The sequence below is a fragment of the Mustela nivalis genome (assembly GCF_964662115.1).
Source record: "Mustela nivalis genome assembly, chromosome: 2".
In the NCBI taxonomy this organism is placed as follows: Eukaryota; Metazoa; Chordata; class Mammalia; order Carnivora; family Mustelidae; genus Mustela; species Mustela nivalis.
Window position 1 is genome coordinate 171,981,807 of NC_139021.1, and position 13,506 is coordinate 171,995,312.

General features: G+C 36.8%; 1 long non-coding RNA gene across 1 annotated transcript; it reads left to right on the plus strand.

The window, feature by feature from the left end:
* The first annotated feature begins 11,798 nt into the window (after positions 1 to 11,798).
* Positions 11,799 to 13,156, plus strand: LOC309860036. The gene is made up of 3 exons (XR_014309108.1): positions 11,799 to 11,879; positions 12,666 to 12,729; positions 12,835 to 13,156. It is a non-coding gene; the product is annotated as an uncharacterized lncRNA (long non-coding RNA).
* Positions 13,157 to 13,506: the final 350 nt, after the last annotated feature.

The window sequence follows — 13,506 nt, forward strand, 5'->3', positions numbered from 1 at the left end:
CAATAAATATTTCTTGAGTGAATAAATGAGGGGGATTTGGGTAAAATTCTCTAAGGCTCAATTTTCTCACCTTTGAAATGGGGGCGAGGGAGGGAGATACTAATAGTATCTATCTCTGAGGGTTATTGTAGGGATTAAATGGAATAATTCACATAAAGTGCTTAGCACAGTCACAGAAACATAAGATAATGGCAAGATGTGTTTATGAAACACATAAATATAAAACATTTGGGAAGAGCTTATCTTTGGAGAGATGGAGGGAGTGTAGACTTTCACTCTTCACCTTATTTTTAGGGGGGAGGGGCACAGGGAGTGAGAGAGAGAGAGACTCTTAAGCAGGCTCCACGCCCAGTGCAGAGCGCCACTTGGGGCTCTGACTCATAACCCTGAGATTATGAACTGAGCTGAAATCAAAAGTCAGACACTTAACCAACTGAGCCAGCCACCCAGGCCCCCCTTACTCTTCATTTTATATGCTCAAAATAAAGAAAAGAAAAGAGTACTGGAAGGGTGAGCCATTTTTTACTTCCTCTTTGCACTTTTCACTACCTTTTGAAATTTTTCTCTAATGAACTTGTGGAGTGAAGACAGGAATTAAAGGGTAAGATCGTTCAGAATTTTAGGGTTTTATAAAGCATCGGAAATGTGAGACTTTTTTTCTACTCCTTCTGCATGGTCCATTTCTCTGACTCTATGAATGTGGGTATTATGCTTATCATCCTCCTCTCCCGCCTCTTTTAGGTTCAGAGTAAAGTGAGCTTTTGAAGCTATTACAAAACAAGAACAACAACCTAGTTCATCCCCAAGGTCTGGAGCCTCTCATTCCTTCAAAAGAATAAACACATGTATTTAGTGGTTAAGAGTCCCTTGAGCTGAAACCATTCATCAGAGTAACTACACTCCATCTGTCTGAGGTATAATTTATCACTAACGAAATGGGGCTCCTTGTTGGGATTTACAAACCCTATGTCCAAAGAAGGGATCTGATGCTTTTTAAGTGGAGGCACCAAAAGGTGAAAAGTAAGGTGTGCAGTTGGAGGCATAAGGGAGGGCAGAGGCCCGCAGGAGATTTGACTGTTTCAACTAACGTTAGCATCACCTCAAGAAATAACTATGCCAGGATGAGCTCTTGGTGTTTAGCAGAGCTCCTGCTGCCAAACACTGAGAGATCCTCCCTCTTCAATTTTCTTGCTCTGCTGACCCCAGCATCTCCTTCATGTTTGCCGTTCTAGTGCTGGTGTGCTTTTTCCTAAGGTTTGCTCCCTGCTCACACATAGCTGTTGTTGCTAAGATCAAGAAGTCCGTTCTTCTCAACCCTGGCTGTACTTAGGAAACTCCTGGGGAGCTTAAAAAAGAAAAAGAAAAGAGGGTACCTGGGCCCTATTCAAGACTTGTTAACTTTGAATTTCTTCTTGATGGATCCTGGACATTGCTTTTTTATTTTTATTTTATTTTTTCCCTTAAGCTTTCCAGATGGTTCCAGTGTGCAGTCCGCATTGAAAACTACACAGAGAATTAAAGCTCAAGAGAGACCCCTCCCAGGGAGAGTTTACTTTTCTTAGAAATCTAGGAGATCGGGAAACTGTTAATACACAAAGGCATCTAATAACACTCTTCACAACAGCAACAATAATAGTAATAATGTTATTAATATTGATAGCTAATATTCATTGAGCTGTGTGTTAATTTAATTCTCATCAACTCATTGAGATAGTTACTGTTATGAATACGCCCATTTTACAAATGCGCAATCCAAGGCACCAATATTTTCCAAGCAAGGGAGTGCTCAAGCTGGAATTCAAGTTCAAACAGTGCAGCTTAGAGCCCACAGTCTTTATGACCACACTCTACTGTCCACTTAACGCTGCTGAAATCACAGAGGTGATGGCACTGTCGACATAGTGCTGGCATTCTCTCTCCTCCTTTCTGGGTAAATCCATTCATGTTCCAGATGACACACTTTAAAAGCAGGATATGAATACTATATGCAACTTCTCTGATATAATTTGAACTAACCGAAATACCCCATCCTGTTTTTAAAGCAATGTAAATTATTAACCAGCCTTCTGTGATTCCTTTTGGAATCTAATTCATGACATAAATCCATGGCATCAGTTAGGATCATAAGTTTTCTATAAATTGCTCATCAATCAGTATGTGATGTAAGATAAAGCAGTAAGAGTTTTCCTCCAAAGAATGGTCTTTCTGTTTGTGACAAATTATTCTTGGCATTATAATTAGCCAGTGGGGTTACTGAAACAGATGGGAAATGTTTCTTCCAAAATTTGAGAACTGAAATGATTCTTATTCTGTCTTGTGATAAATGCCAATTAAAATAGTTTTCCCTTCACAGGAAAAATTAAGAAAAAAATAGTTTAAGGAAATATCAACCCCGATTGCCAGAGGAAATTTGTTTCTGCAGTAAAACAAGCAAAACAAATAAAATCCCTTAAAATTAGGAACAGACTGTCTTCTGAAGTGAAGTTCACATCTGGAGATTTTTATAAAATTTATTGGAAATGTTCCGGTTATCTCTATTTTTAACATAACAAAAAGATTCTTGTTTGTTGAATTTGATCTAAAATGTTACTTCTAAGGCAAGTCCTGACACAGCTTTTGCATGGTTGGAAAATATTCTCTGTGTGGAAAAAGAAGCAAAGATCTTAGATATTGAAGCTAAAGTGGACCATTGATCGGCTGGAGACTCAAATATTCTTTCTAAATTATATCTAATGCCCATCACCAGGGGTGTGACCAATAAGCAAAGAGCTGACAGTAAGTAGCAAAATTAAAGAACTGTGTTTATTAATATCCTTCAAATACATGCAGTTATAGAATGCTACTTAAACTAGACCTTTTTGGTAAAGACATTGCTTGACTATGGTATCAAGAAATACTAGTTAGAATGTATATAAAAGGACCCTGGTGGGGTGACTCAGTAAGTGAAGCATCTCACTCTTGGTTTTGGCTCAGGTCATAATTTCATGGGTCATGAGATCTAACCCTCCATCTGACTCTGCACTCAGCACACTATCTGCTTGAGACTCTCTCTCTCCCTCTGCCCCTCCTCCCACTAAAATAAAATAAATAAATAAAAATAAAAAAAAATTTTTAAAAAAGGAAGACGTAGAAGGACCCTGGAATGACTAAATACTCACCCATGCAAAATTCAAAGTTCAGAAAAATTGAAATGTTCTTTTGGTCTTGCTAAATTTTGATTTTTTAAAAATCCATAAAAATGAATCAAAATCTGTTATTTCACAAGTTTATTGGCTTTTTTCTCTTCATCTTGTACTCTTGTCATTTCTCTTTTTCACAGTTGCCATTTATAATTTTTCTTCCTCATAATTTTGACCTTCTCATAAATTGAGTTCTACCTTTTTGCTCCTTCTCTACCCAATGGTCTCACTATCTCTTTCTGCACAAATTTTCAGCTTGAGCTCCTGTTCTTGATTGCTTAATTCTTTCTATATTTTCTAATTCAAATTCCTAAAAGTGAGAATTTAATTGCCCTAGTTCATCCCTGTTTGATTAGAGCTTTGGTGCCAAGTCACCTTGTAAAACTGTGGTGAGCCCAAGGATTGGCTGCCCCAAGATTGGCAGATGCCTCTGTGCTAATTATCTGTGGCAGAGGAGAGCAGAATCATGTGTACCAAACATGGCTGCCTAAGTAGGCTTTATCACTGGAGGATAAGGAAGGATAATTTTCCTCAGAAGGAGTTAAGGGCTTATCTCTCATAATTATCTAACGTAGATGGTAAAGGGGTAGTGGATTATTCAAAATCCATAATCATGGAAATCTGTAAGTACCTAGACATTTTACTTAACCACATAGATGAACATACCAAAGGTAGAAATTTATCTTGAAATTCTATAATTTTAATGCATCTCAGAAAGAAATAATTTAAACAATATACTGTGAGTATTGAATTAGGTCTAACCCTTTGGAAAATATATAGACACCATCACAAATAGTTCAAAGAATACAGCTTAAAGAGCCGTGGTAATCAATAATAAGTGGCCTGGTTTGTAGAAAATATTGTGGTCATTTCTGTTCTTTTTTACAAAGTGCACATTCTAATTTTGAAATGCGTGTTCCGGTTATCTTCTTCATCTCAAAAATGACTGAGCCAGATAAGAAATAATTTAAACAAGGTCAAATAAAATAATTATAGGCAGTGGAGCAATCTAGAACCCAGGGGTGAATGACTTTTTAGTTGGGGTAAAAAGAGTAGAAGTCTGGTAAGAGCTACAAAATAATACTTGTTAAAGACAAGAATAATTGGACATTTTAATTTATATTTTCTGATAACTCAGGACTAAAAGGATACATGATAAAATGAAAAAGCAGAAAAAATTTAAACTAGTGAAAGAGTCTTTTTTTTTTTTAACTTAACAATTAACTTTAGAAACTTGAATCATGGGATAATTGCTACAGATAGTTTAAGATGATTCAGAAAGATTAGGCATTCATATGAATGAGGATAGCAGTTGCAGCAACAGAGTTAGAATAAAAATAATGAGCACTAGGAAGTCCTGAGGCTTTAGGGCATACACTGATCATATGCCAGGGAAATGTTCCCACCTGATACAACATTGTAGACCCGCCAGGACTGTTGGGCATCTACAAGCCTTGGGAGCATGTAGGGGATTGGTACTGGTTTCTTTGGTGGTTTCCCCTGAATCACTGCACCCTCAACAACATCATACCAATGCAATATTGCTGCTTTGCTGTTTATTCATACATATTTTTGGTGTCTGGCTAGCTCAGAAGCGCCCATATTTTTTTCCTTTTTAATGAGGCGGATTTTTTTTTTTCTTATTGTGAGTGATCATTTCCAGTTTCACCCTTTCCAATCTTTCTCTAATAAGTATTTCATTTTGACTAGTCTGCAGTTTAAAAGAAGATCAGTTGAGCCAAGAATCTGTCAGTAATGATGTTATTATTTATGCAGAAGAGACTTGGGGTAAGTCTTAGAGCTAGATACTTCCTTAAGCCTCCTTCTGATGATTTCTGCCAGACTTGAGTTTGGGGAGGGTGCTTCCTAGTGAAGACCTTACCTTTCATTCTAATTCTCCTCTTAAATTTATTCAGTGTGTAGTCAGAGGTGCCAAAAACCCACTATAGTCCAGTCTCCACTTGGAAGTACGTAGCTATCTATTATAACTGACTAGAGGTACCTGTCAAATCTTTCATCCAGGAGCTACTCTGTCTAAAAATATCACTATTGGTATTTAATTCCTTTGTGTTTGTTCCCTCACTGGCCTTCTTTGAAAAATAAAATCATTTGCTCCATGGACGTTATATTCTATTAAATCACTAAAGGATGTTAGGACTCAAAAAAAAAAAAAAAGGATGTTAGGACTCCTCAGGTTCATTTTCCTTTGAACAGACCAGGTAATAGTCAGGGAATGTTCATCTTATGTGTGTGCTGTGTGTGTCCTGGGGTCCTGGGGTGGGGGCCAGGTTGTTGGGGATGGTAATGGAGGTAGGATATATCTTTATACTTTTCTTATATTCCTTATCGCTCAAAACGATCAGGAAATAGGTACAGTCATTCATGTTAATGACTGGTACAAAGTAAGTGTGTTAGCTCTTTAAAGCCCTTTGCAATATAACAAGTGCCTCCTAAACCTTAAGTTAAAGGATAAAACCATGGAGTTCCAAGTTTTTGTCAGAGTGTGGTGGTTGTATGTTTTGTTCTCTGGTCACTGTGGTCCCGCCACAGGTTGGTCACTGACCTCATTGGACATAAGGCAATGGGCTGCGAAGTTGCTGCCTCCTGGGAAAAAGGTGACGGGCATCAAGAGGCAGGGGAATTACTATGCTCACTCTGTGGCTCTCTGGAATCACATGGCCCCTCTGGGTCCTATAATAATGTTCTCCAGGAAAGAGTAAAAGCAGGTGCCATCAAGTAGAGCTTCACAGTTTTAAAAAATAACTAACATTTTACATCATTTGGCATTTTAATCTCCTTTTCTCTTGGCATTGTCTTGTGCTACCTTCCTAAACTGAAGGACTGTGTCCAGTGGAAAAGAACATGACTGTAAGATATTTCAAAAAATATCTGCTATCAAGCGGTTTAGGTAATTTAATAAACAAAATTCTTGCACATGCTTTCTAGTTGTGGATAAAACATTTTCTCTGTTTATGGAAGAGCCAGTTTTCCTGGAAAAATATGTCCTCTTCATGTGCAAAAAGACTTTCATACTACATTCTAATTTTTAAAAAATGGAAAACTTGGGGTTCTTGCTTAAAATCAGCAATGTTCATGTTGACTTTTTTTCATTTAATTTAGAATTTCCCATCAGCTTTGCAGAGGGACATGGGTGAGGGATGTACAATAAGAATTGTAAGGCTGGTTTTAATTTACTTGTGTACATTTTCAAAATTACGGTGCCTGGAGTCTTCCAAGACTGATGTTTTTAATAAGTAGAATGTCGTGTTATCAGGATTTGTGGAGCCTGGCTATCATTTGTCAGATATTTTTCTTTTTTTATATATGTGCTGTTTTGCAGTTCTTCTTTGTCTCTGACTTTATTCAGGGAAACCTCACTGTGTTCTGATGCTTTGTCTCTCCTGATCAGAAGGTCCATAATTCTCTTTCATGCTCTTTTCCTTGTAAACATAAACATATTTTCCTGTGTCAGGACCCCAAGCAGCTTTCTAAAAGCTAGTATGTTATTCTTATGAATTGTTTATTTTGCTTGGGAGCTTTTGTGTTTTAAGTATTTCCTGTTTTCCTTACTTTGCCTGCTTTTTCTTCAAACAGAGGGAACATGAAACAAACCTCAACTCCACCAAAGACTTATGGAGATTCTACCTGGTTTATCTGTATGTGGTGATGCCTCAGGAGTATAATTGTAGCAGCTGGATTTTTTCACAACTAAAAGAATCCTTTCTGTTACTCAAAATCACAAGTATGTCCCTGGGTTCCATGACACTACTTTCCAGGGCATGACCTCATTTTAAGTTGGTGTTTGGAACTGTAAGATGCCTGATGCAGCTAGTGCAGTGATGGCTAATATTAGAGTCATCCTGAGAAATTAGAATTACCAATTGGGGAAAGAATTATGACTTTAGAAAAGAAAAGAGTGTGATATTTTCTTTTTTGTTACCTGATTCAAATTGGACTTTTGTTCATTTTTATTGACAGAATTGTATTTTTAAAAAGAGTTTTTCTATCTTCTCATGAAGGAAAGTGACAGCAAATGATTACCTGGGTGTGAAAGAGAGAAAAGTTCTCTCACCTTTTTATCTTTAAGGTGCCCTCATTCCTTCCAGCATTATCCCAGTGAGGAGAGGATAGAGAAACCTCTTAGGTGTCTTGCAATAGGTTGGAAAGTTCCAAATTTAGGCATCCCTTCTTGACACATTTTGTCAGACATTGGGCCTTTTCTTCTTACATATCTACTTTCAAGAGGAATTTTGCTGCTGGTTTGGCTTGTCTAATTGCATTTTTTAAAAAAGTATTCCTATTTCCTTTTTGGCTTTTTTCTCTGTACTCAGGCAGGAACTTTAGTCAACAAATTAACGGTATTAATTGATAATTTTTATGTTGCAGACTTTGAGCTGAGCTTTCAATATATGCCTTTACCTCTGCCAGTAAATTTGCACTTGGTTCCAAGTTTCAGGTTCAAGGTTCATTCTCTAGCTGTGTGTCATGTGTTCGGTTTAGTTTTGGCTCTGCTCTCACTAACTTGTGAGACATTGGGCAAGTCACTTTGCAGAGCTATGGAAGGCCTTTCTGGAACTCAGCACGAATGATAGATAAACCCAAACTTGTTTCCCATTAGCCTGAACTATGAGCTATAGGACAAAGAAAATTGCATTGCCTTTCAGAAAAACTAGGGTTTTAGACTTACCTCTACCACTGTGTGAGTTTGGATAAGGTACTTCAATTTTCCTGGTCCCAGCATCTCATTTGTAAAACAGATTAGATCCATCTTCAAAATAATGAGGGTTTATCGCTTTGATTGCTTCTTTATGTTTTTGTATTTTGTATTTGTGTGTTGTGTCAAACCTAAATCTCTTTCAATTCCATGAATTCAATTCAGGGAATCAGAATGAATTCTGTTCCTAAGACTAGTTTTTGATGAACATTAAATATCAAAGTTTGTATAGTGCGTTACCATTTACTGTGTGCTTTCATATTTTCGGTTTAGATTCTCATGTGAGCTTGGAAATGGACACTGATGCGTAATTTGATTTTCCCATCTTAACAGTGGGAAAACTGAGGCATAGAGGTTAATGGGTCATGCAAGAGTAATCCGTATATAGGGGGCAGAATTAGAAATCAAACCCAAGTTTTTTTCTTAGGGCATATGCTACCTTTAACATTTTTTATGAACCCATATTTTAAATTAATTTTTTATTATTTTTTAGAAGTAAATTTTAATTTTCAATCAAAGAGTACCAAAAGCCTTATAATAAAATGCTGCATCTCCTGCCCATTCACTATTTCCTAAGACAAGGCAGCTTTCAACTCTTCAGGGTAGTATGATTATACTACTAGTTCTTGATTTGTCAGTTTTGGACATGCAATTACTTCTTATTAAGCAATTAAGGATTTAGACCCACCCATCTTTATCCATCTCCCATTTTAAAAATTTAGACATATTATAAATTTTTGGTAAATCAATAGTGTTTATATAGTGAATATTGTTTACTGATAAACCATCTTGTACAACTTTCCTTTTTTCCCTTAGTCAATGATTGCTTCATTTTGTTCATTTACTTGTTTTTCTGTGTGCTCATTCCATTTTCCTTCCAAATATCTGTCACATATTATTAGTATTTTTCCCCCCAAAGCTCAAACAGTTCCAAACACTTGTATTTATTATTTTTCTAGTTATACCTCCCTCCTCAGCTCTGTTGCAGGTTGGACTAGTTGTTCTTGAGACACAGCTATCTGTCATTCTAGGATGTCTTTACAATTCTTTAATGTTCAGTCTCTTTTCCTTTCACCACTTACCATGAATTTTCTAAAGAAGGGTATGTTACAAGAAAAATTTTACAAATGTTTGTGTGTCTGAAAATATCTTTATCCTCATACTTGATTGATAGGTTGGCTAGGTATAGAATTCTAGGTTGATGGTAATTTCCCTTCTACCTCTACTTTTAGCATCTAATTTTGTTGTTGAGAATTTCAATGCTATTCTAACTTCCAATCCATTCTGTTTGCCTTTCCCCCCCCTTTTTTTTCCATTTGTGAGTCTTTTAATTCGATGTTTTAGGCTATAGTGGGTAAGCAGGCTCAGTTCAGTTTTGGGAAATCTTATGTTGAAGTTGATACAACAAATTTTGTCTTCTCCTACATAGGAGTTTTGCATTGTCACATTAATTAATATACAATATTGTAAATTCTTAATTTAAGATAAGAGTCTGTTATATATAATCATTAGTGAATCTTACCCCCCCAGTTTTTCCCTCCTTGATAAGAGGAGAAACTTTGTTTTTTAATTTTAATTTCTAGATTTCCCAGACTCTATTTTGTAAACTTTCTTTTATTGTATTTTAATTTTGGCTACCCTGTTTTCATTTTTTGTTCTCTGAGTATCCTTTTGTTTATTAAAGAGTATCCAGTTCTTTTTTTTTTTTTTTTAAGATTTTATTTATTTGAGATAGAAGGAGAGAGAGAGAGCATGAGTTGGGGCAAGGACAGAGGGAAAGGGAGAAGCAGACTCCCTAATGAGCAGGGAACCCAATGCAGGGCTCCACCCCAGAACCCTAGGATTGTGACCTGAACTGAAGGCAGATGCCCAAGCAACAGAGCCACCCAGACATCCCTCCTGTTCTTGTTCTATGATTGCATTAAATATTCCCTTGTCACTTGACTGTGTTTCCTCTGATTTCCTTTTCTGTTTGTTTTGGTTTCTTTTATGTCTAATGAATCCCTATTGCTTGTATTTATACAGAGAGTCATGGAAAAAAAGATTGGGTGAGATTTACTGACTCAGCAGCCGTCACTATAGGGTGAGCTGTAGGTTGGTTTGCCATTTGGTATGGAGACCCCCAACTGACAATATATTTTCTCTTGGACTATTCAGTTTCTGCAGATAAGTATTCTTCAATTTTCTGCCTGGAGGTTATTCAGTTGACTGTAGGTATTCAGGGAACATGTAGGAAAAGAGTGGTTGGGAAATCCACCATTCAATATATAGATTTTTACCTAATTTCCCCATTTTCAGCTGTGTACGTCTCTCCCTCCTTCCATTATGACTGATGCCATTATGACTGGAGCCTCTAGCATTCAGTTTCTTAAGATATTTACCCTCCTGTCAGGGTTGGGTCTGGGGTCATCTTTGGCTGCTTGGGGTGAGGAAGGGGACCATGGGCCTTTATATTTCCCTCAACTATTCTCCTTGTTTTCATCCTTGGGCCCCCCCCCTCTACTTCTCATTGTACCTCTTACCTCTGAGTCATGGACTCTTCAGGCTTGTTTCTTACTGTTATTCATCTCTGTAGGCATAAATGATTAGTTATTGTTTCTCCATTCCCTTTTCTCCTTCCAAAGCTCTGACACTTTCAAATGCATTGGCACCTCTTATCAACTAATTGGCTCTTTTCTTACTTTCTTTGTTATTGTGAGTTTGTACCTTTAAAATTAAAAAAAAAAAATCTTTCCTGTCAAGTTGGTAGAGTTTGGAGTAGCAGTAAATGCTCCTCCTTAGTCTACTATGTTTAACAGGAAGTCCTAACCCATATTTTTATTGAATTAAATTTCATGAAAGACAAATTTCAGCAACAGACTACTGACTACTAGCAATAAATGTCTTTGGGGGTAATAAGTCTGAATATTTAGGATGAAAGTTGAATTATGTTCATTTTATTTCCCAGTTAAAAGAAATATAATAGCCCTGCACTGAGAATTTAGAATCTTTGGAGTTATTTCCTTGAATTTACTTATAACAATATGTTTGAAATGTGTTAAGTAGAAAAATTGGCAGGATCAGAGTGTATGTGTGTGTTTGCAAGTGTGACGGCAAGAGAAACTGATGGAATCCAAGAGAAAAGCAGAGTGTTAGATATTGGTGGGGAGAAGGTTGGTATTTCAGCACATAGCCACATGAATATTTTTAATACCATCAATAATTTTTGATAAGTACCTAAAGTTGATTTTTTCTTTACTATCTAATATCACAGACCATTCATGTTCCATCAGTGTCTTAAAAATACAGTCCCAATTACACTAAGGATACATTTGAACGAACAAACTTGTGGCTCTTGTAACCAGGCTATCTGCAACTCTCATTATCTTAGCTGCTTTCAGAAGCCTCCTATGAGCCAAACGGTGAACAATAGAGATCATTCTTCAGTCAAGCAACTGAGAAGGGGTTGCTTTGGCTCATTAGCCCAAATAGGATCTTTTACTTTTTGAGTTGCAGTCAAAAGATCAGTGGAACTGTCATTTCTCTTGTTCTTTAAAAAATCATGCGCATTTCCTTCAATTTGGCAATGTGAAGTCTTAGCTTCTTGCCCATCATTTTATAGTACCACTCTTAAGTGGTATGAATGGAAATGAAACACATTCCCCAAATATCTGAAGGTCCTGATATATGGCTAATTGTGGAGAAAACAAATATACTTTTCTTATCTCTTTCCCTTGGAGAAATTGTAATAGATAATTCCAATCATAACAGTTTCATCCTACTTCAGTAAAACTGATTTTCCCTCTACTACCTCTTTGGAGTAGATTTTCACCTTTCTGCTGGATTTATGACTGCTATTACCAATACAGTGAGTTATTATAGTGTCGGATAGCACTACTAGAATGCTGACTCTACTTTTTTTTTTAGAAAAAAGAGATAACCATGTTGGAGCTTTAAAATTTCTTGATCATAGAAGACACTGAAACATTAGTCCAGATTCTAGGCAAGTTTTATCACTGACTTTTTGTGTGACTGTTGTAAATCATTTAAGTTTCCTGTGTCTACATCTGTAAACTATATGACCCTTAACTGTATAAGGAATTCCCGGTTTACTGAACCTGATAATAGATAAGCTTATCCAGGGGTGAACCTCATGTTTATTTATCTTTGTTTCCTTTTCCTTAAATTCGTAAATGTTGACTTTTAAAAGAGTATGAAAGAAAAAAAAATTGGATATAGAGCAAGCGGTAATCCTATGAGATCCTTGTGAGAATAATTTTATATAGATTTAGTATATACAGCTTGATTCTAAAGGCAAAGTTGAGAGGAAGACTGTGGGGCTGCATGTTCTTCAGTAACGTGAAGTACTGAGCCGATTATAGTGGTTACAAGATTAAAAGATATATATTTTTAATGGACAAATCCTTTGCTTGAATATAGGCTACAGTGAGCATGTGGCTGAGCAGTGATCTCTCTTGTTAAATGGGTTCCCGTGTACCCTTTGAGTTACCTTCACACTCACTGACTGTTTTAAGAGCTTGGCTACCTTCCACATTTCTGAAAGCAACTCTACATGGATGTGAGAAGGATGTGGTTCACTTTAAACTTTGGCTGGCATGAGAGAAGAATGGAGAAGGCAGGAGAGATTGTTCCAGTATGGCTACTACTAGAAAGAGTTCTGGATTTTATAGTCATGGAAATTAAACAGTGTAATCCAGAACAATATCCTCCTTTTGTTTTGTTTTCCACCCCCCTAGAATGTTCTCCTCTTTTTCTTCCTTCATCCCAGGTAGTCTCTAAGGAGCATCCTGATGTGGAAAAGATGTGAAAGGAAGAAGGGGCTGTCCTCATTTTCAGGTTTGAGGATGACATTTCTAGTACTGATATTATGGGGGAATTGTGATTTCTTTGTTATATGAATGAAAATCATGGTTTCCTTTTTTCTCCCTTTTCCTTTCAAAGGAGCCACCTCTTTCTGGACTTTTGTTTTCCCTCCTTAAGTCACTGCTGAGGTATTTGCAAACCAAGCCAACACATTTTATTCACCAAAGTAGAACAAAGCAACTGCTAATAGAAATAGCTTGGTAACTAATGGAAAAAGACACGGACTTGTATTTAAAGCTCGATTCATTACTTACCCCAACCTGTCATTGACAAATCTTTCAACATTTCCCAGTCTCTATATCCTCATCTGCAAAATGGGGTTAATGGAGGATTTCATCTGCAAAGTGGGGATAAAAGAGATTAAAAGAGATGACGTGGGTACATTATGCCCGAAATAAACATGAGTTGAATCTTAACAATAACGACCGTGTGGTTACAACTAAAACTTTTTCTCCTTTTGCTGTCAGAAATGTCTTCGGTAGATTTTAAATTCTTTTTCGTACTGTCTCCTCCTCTTTGGTGGGGATCCCATTACATTGCTTGTAACTCGAGTATACATGGCTGCAATTTGTGTTCGGCTTCCTTTCTCAAGGGTTGAAATAGGCTTTTTAGAGAAGGCACGAAAGTACAAAGCAAAAATTTCAGCACATGCCATCAAATCTTGGAAAGTCATCTAAAGGAGGAAAGATTGCCGCTGAGAAAGGAAAAACGGCTCTTTTCTGGGCATCGTTTCTGCTCTTCTGAAAAAAA